Raw genomic sequence first — 6,348 nt, 5'->3', positions numbered from 1 at the left:
CGCTCCGGCCGCCGCCCGCCATCTCCGACCGCGCTACCATCGCCGCGCCGGCGCCGCCACCTCGCCAACCTCGCCGCCCTTCTTCCCCGCCAAGTCCGGCGATCCCCGTCATGTCCGGCGCCTCCTCGAAGCTCCGTCCGGCGAACCTCGGGATCCGCGCCCGCCAGATCTGAGATCCAGAAATCTCGGTTGACTTTTATCCCCGTACCCTATTTTTTTTGCATAATTTGGCATGCCATAACTTCCTCATCGTAACTCCGATTCGTGCCTGTAGCATATCAAAATGTTTGCCTCGACGTGTACATCATTTCATCTCATTGCATCATTTTAGTTTGAGCTCATCTTGATGCCCGAAATGCTGTTGGAAGAGGGCTATGTGATGATTATTTCAGATCTATTTCAGCAAATGGCATTTTGTCATTTTTGCCATGATTAATGTGTGCATGCTATGATCCTGAGCTCTACATGTGTTTTGTAGAATGCCACGTTATCTTTACAGGGGTGTATGCCATGTATTTTTGTGATCTTTGTGGTGACTAGCACAAGCATGCAAAGTAGCTTACTCAATGATGCTGATTTCACGGACTTAGAATTTCACTCAATCCTTGTCATGTTATTGTTTTTATGCCATATGTTCATGTTGTTTCCTAGTGATCCGGACCTCTTTTGAGGATGATCAGTAAGGATGTTTTGTAGATAATGTTGTGCTCTATCCATCCATGTCTTTGTTTGCAATTATTGAGCACCCTAGCTTGAGTCAATCGAGCTCTACATTTGCTATAAAAGGTTCCTGGCAGATTGCTAACATGTTTAGCACTTTTGCCGAGCTTGTTGTAGTTGATCCGTGCATGCTATGTTGTTGTTCTTGCCATGTCTAGCTTCTATGACACGTCTATTTGCTGGGTGTATGCTTAGTTTGTCATGCAATGCCTCATAGTGAGTGCATCGAGCTCATAAACATGCCTACTTGTTAATCTATTTTGCATGCTTCAGTTTTTCACTAAGTCTGAATCTATTTATGTTTTTGCTATGTTCACATACTTGTAATTGTATTTTCTGACACCTTTTGGCTCATGGTCACTAAAGAACTTTTGTTATATGCTTTGAGTAGATTCATGCCTTGCCTTGCTTTGCCATGATATGTTCCTGTAGCATGTAGTTTCATGCTCTAAACATTGTTTCCTGATGATAAATTTCTGATTTGTTGTTATTTCACTAAGTCTGAAACCTGTTATCTTTTGCACTTTTGTCATGCTTGTTTGAACCTGTTAATGGATGAATTAGCCATAACTCAGTGTTCATCTTTTGTCAAGCATCATGAGTGGATCCCTGCCATGTATTTTGTTGCCATGTTTGAGTGCAGTAGTTTATTTACCTTAATGCATTTAGTAGGCTACTTGCTGTTTATCGCAGACCGGTGCCATATTTGTTTTGCTTGTCATTTCCAAACCGTGCATCCGATTCCGGTGATCTTTATATCGATTTCAACCGAAATTACCTCACCTTTCCAGTGGCACTCTTGGATTTCCATGTTGACGCCAGGTTCTATCATTCCTTTCCAAATCATGCATATGCACCGCATACCACATCCCGCATATCATGCCATGTTCATTTGTGGTTTGTTTACTATCTTGTGTGTTTCTTTCCGGTGTTGCTTCTTCGGGTTGGTTCCGATAACGTCGTGTTTGTGAGGACCCATTCGACTACGTCCGTTTGTCTTTTTCATGGACTCGTTCTTCTTCCTCGCGGGATTTCAGGCAAGATGACCATACCCTCGAAATCACTTCTATCTTTGCTTGCTAGTTGCTCGCTCTTTTGCTATGCCTATGCTGCGATACCTACCACTTGCTTATCATGCCTCCCATATGGTTAAGCCAAGCCTCTAACCCACCTTGTCCTAGCAAACCGTTGCTTGGCTATGTTACCGCTTTGCTCAGCCCCTCTTATAGCATTGTTAGTTGTAGGTGAAGATTGGAGTTTGTTCCATGTTGGAACATGGATATTTTCTTGGGATATCACAATATCTCTTATTTAATTAATGCATCTATATACTTGGTAAAGGGTGGAAGGCTCGATCTTATGCCTGGTGTTTTGTTCCACTCTTGCCGCCCTAGTTTTCATCATATCGGTGTTATGTTCCCGGATTTTGCGTTCCTTACACAGTTGGGTTATAATGGGAACCCCTTGACAGTTTGCCTTGAATAAAACTCCTCCAGCAATGCCCAATATTGGTTTTACCATTCGCCACCTAGCCTCTTTTCCCTTGGGAGTCGCGCTCCCGAGGGTCATCATTATTTTAACCCCCCGGGCCAGTGCTCCCCTGAGTGTTGGTCCAAACTAGAGCCCTGTGCAGCGCCCCCTCGGGGAAACTCGAGGTTTGGTTTTAGTTGTATGGAGCGCTCATCTGAGTGTGCCCTAAGAACGAGATATGTGCAGCTCCTATCGGGATTTGTCGGCACATTCGGACGGTGTTGGTGGACTTGTTTTACCATTGTCGAGGATGTCTTGTAACCGGGATGCCGAGTCTGATCGGATTGTCTTGGGAGAAGGAATATCCTTCGTTGACCGTGAGAGCTTGTGATGGGCTAAGTTGGGACACCCCTGCAGGGTTTGAACTTTTGGAAGCCGTGCCCGCGGTTATGGGCAGATGGGAATTTGTTAATGTCCGGTTGTAGAAAACCTAAAGTTTATCTTAATTAAAATGCACCAACCGCGTGTGTAACCGTGATGGTCTTTTCTCGGCGGAGTCCGGGAAGTGAACACGGTGTTGGAGTTATGTTTGACGTAGGTTGTTTTAGGATCACTTCTTGATCATAGTTGTTCGACCGTGCTTTTGCCTTCTCTTCTCGCTCTCATTTTCATATGTTAGCCACCATATATGCTAGTCGCTTGCTGCAGCTCCACCTCATACTTTTACCCTTCCTATAAGCTTAAATAGTCTTGATCGCGAGGGTGTGAGATTGCTGAGTCCCCGTGACTCACGTATACTTTCAAAACCAGTTTGCAGGTGCGGATGATACCGTACAGGTGACGCAACCGAGCTCAAGGTGGAGCTCGTTGAAGATCTTATCATTTGTGTTGTTCATTCTAGTTGATCAGTAGTGGAGCCCAGTTGGGGTCGATCGGGGATCTGTGTAGCATTTGGGGCAGTCTTCTTTTATTTTGGTTCCGTAGTCGGACCTTGATTGTATCTGGATGATGTAATGCTTTATCCATGTAATTGTGTGAAGTGGCGATTGTAAGCCAACTATGTATCTCTTTCCCTTATGTATGACATGGGTTGTGTGAAGATTACCTCACTTGCGACATTGCTTTCAATGCGATTATGCCTCTAAGTCATGCTTCGACACGTGGGAGATATAGCCGCATCGAGAGCGTTACACGCTGTGGGCGAGACATAATGCTGCCCATGAAATATGTTGACCAGGATGAGAAATAAACCACTAGAGCGACCCAGAAAACCTGGTTCAATGAAAAGCCCATCTTAGGCGAGAAGTCCTTTTCTGAGCCCGGGCTCATCTGCACCCGTGTTGAATAACAAATTCAAAACAAATACTAGAAAAATTTAAAAAATTCCAAATTTTTTCCCATGGTAGACAATTTGATGCGTGAGGTCCGTCCTAATTTTCAAATCCTTTGGACAACTGAGCAACTCTCAGAAAAAAAACAAATTCAGGTTCTGTAAAACAGTTTACTATTCATGTACTGTTTTGATCCAATTTGTCTTTTTTGCTGAGAGCTACTCAGATGCCTAAATGAGCTAAAATTTGGAGCGAACCTCACGCAATAAATTGTCTATCATGGGAAAAAAGTTTGGAATTTTTTGAATTTGTCTTGTATTGTTTTTTATTTTCTTTTGGACCGGGTGCAGATGAGCCTGGGCACCGAATTGCTGCACTCATCTTAGGCCTTCTTTGATTTGGATGAATCTTATTGAAATTCCGTAGGATGTGATTTCTATAGAAAAAATAATCCTTTAAAGCCCTTCGGTTTGTAGGAATATTATACAAAGGAATTCTATTTATGCACCATGTTTCATAGGGAATAAACATTAGCCCAGAGTCAATGGATTTTCTTTTTCTTATATTGTGAATCAAAGGACATCTCCTGTCCTATTTCTATCCTTAGGATATGAGATACGTGTCATCTTATTTTCTATGACTTTTCTATTTCTATTAGTTTCTTATATCTTATAAACCAAAGGAGGCCATATCTTTGGTGCACAGGAACCAAACTGTTCTCTACGAAATTCTTACATCTTCTATTCTTCTTGCAGAGTGTTTCCTGTGAAATACCATCAGCAATTTTTTTAACTAGACACTATAGCACTACAGATCCAGGATCAGACTGTATATATCAACACTCTCCGGTACAAAATACCACTGGGAAAAATAGTTTATCTTGAGCATAGACTACTCATAGCGGAAACAGGACCAAGCCACGGTGATCTGCATACTACAAGACCCAACCTGAATCTCCTGGAGGTTCACGCCTTGTCTCTTTGGTTTGAAAACCGCCTCGCCCCTCTGGATGAAGCCCCGTTCCTCGTCAACCGGACATGCCACCACGGAAACCTTGAGCATTCCCTCGATGTAGACGGAGACGACGCGGCGCTGGAGCTTGACCACGCCGCCAGAGTCGACGGGCGACTTCCAGGCCATCGTTGCTGACGGTGCCGGCAGTGAACACGCCTGGGAAACCATCCGGCCACGGCCTGCGGGTGATTTTGATGCGGACCGTGGCCTCCACGGAGCGATTAATGTGACTGGATTTTAGTTCAAGTGTGCTGAGCCTGCTGGGGTAAACGCCTGCGAGACATAATCCGGTCCCGTATCCCAGGACCAGATCGCTCAAATCTCTATCCTCGGATCTAGTTCTTGTCGCACCCTTCATCTTGAGCGAGACCTCGATGTATGAAAGGTCCCTCGACACGGCAATGGCGCGACTAGGGCCCGTGTCAATGCTAGGTACGGATCCTGCATGGGAATGGCAATTATTCATGTAAATATTAATATTAAGAGCATCTTCAACAGCAGAGCAAAAAATGAAACTGATTGGTAAAACCTGAAATTATGATACTTGGGGCCAAAAACAGCAAATCTAAAACTACGCGGCGACCAATTGTTCTAGAATGTATGTATGTACGAACCTCTTGAGTGATGATTTGACAGTCACCCCTCCGGCGGTGGAAAAGAATGTTGCGCTTGTGATCCAATACATCTCGTGCCGCGATGATGCCATACACCTGCAGCGGCCATCGCAAGCAATCATCGATTGCGGCAACCTTCACAGAGGTGATCTGCAGGGTAGCCATGGCCTTGGGGCTATCTTGGGGAGCGGGGTGCGTGTACCGCATGGCGGGGATCGACGCTGCGTTCATCGGATGTTGTGCATCAATTAAGTATGAAAACAAACGAGCAATTAACTGGTCAAATATATGTATGTATGCTGATATATATATATATATCTTACTGGTTTCATGGAAGGTGACGCCGGGGCGGGCGACGAGCTTGTTCCAGTAGCGTCGGAACTGGGCGGCGAAGAGCTCCTCCTCGCACTGCGCCCACTCCGCTTCGGCGTCCTCCTGCCGGCACACCTCGCGGTAGGCTTCTGTTGCCTTCTTGGCTTCCTCGGCCTTCACGTTCGCTATGATGGCGGTTTCTTCAGCTTTCGCCATGGCGGTCCTGGCGGCTTGCATGGACTCCTCGGCCTTCGCCGCGGCCGTCGTGGTGGCCTCCTTGGCCTCCGCTTTGGCTTGCCGGGACTCCTCATCGGGTATTACCATGGCCGCATAAGCATTCTTCGTGGCTTTCTTCATGGCTTCCGCGGCCGTTGCCCTGGCGGCCTTCGCCTTGCGCCTCCTCGCCGTCGCCATGGACGCAGCTTCTTAGCTGTCCGGTTCCTTGGGAGTACGCCGTGTACATATAGATGGTGGCCCGAGTCCGATTCCAGCCCGGTTACATGTACTACGTGACGTGAATCGTGAGTTCGTGACTCGTGTGGTTCTACCTACGTGCTAGGCTCAAACCGTCTCTAAAGTTTTATTTTTGATGAGATGAAACCGTCCCTAGCTAGTGTCTCTTTTCCAAATCTGAGGAGAGCCTGTCCTGCCGTCCAATTCCAGCCCGTCGCCCGGCCGCCACGCGTCCTTGTGGGCCACGTCACGCACCCGCACAGTCTCTTATCAAATCCTATACGACCGGGTTGTACGGACCCGGTCGTGAGACCCACTCCAGAGCTCGCCAACTGTCCGTCCGAATCATAACGCAACATGCGTCTCCTGTTTTCAAATCACCTTCCTTATCTCCTCCAACGCTCCCAAAATCCAGCCGCTGGTCATGCCATTCT

At 46.5% G+C, this 6,348-nt stretch overlaps 1 pseudogene; it reads right to left on the bottom strand.

Annotated features, from left to right (window-relative positions):
- Window positions 1-4,373: 4,373 nt before the first annotated feature.
- Window positions 4,374-5,877, bottom strand: LOC123147303 (uncharacterized; annotated as a pseudogene).
- Window positions 5,878-6,348: the final 471 nt, after the last annotated feature.

The sequence above is a fragment of the Triticum aestivum genome, chromosome 7A (genome assembly GCF_018294505.1).
Source record: "Triticum aestivum cultivar Chinese Spring chromosome 7A, IWGSC CS RefSeq v2.1, whole genome shotgun sequence".
NCBI lineage: Eukaryota > Viridiplantae > Streptophyta > Magnoliopsida > Poales > Poaceae > Triticum > Triticum aestivum.
Note: the sequence above shows the minus strand (reverse complement) of the source record. Positions and strands in the feature narration are given on the sequence as shown.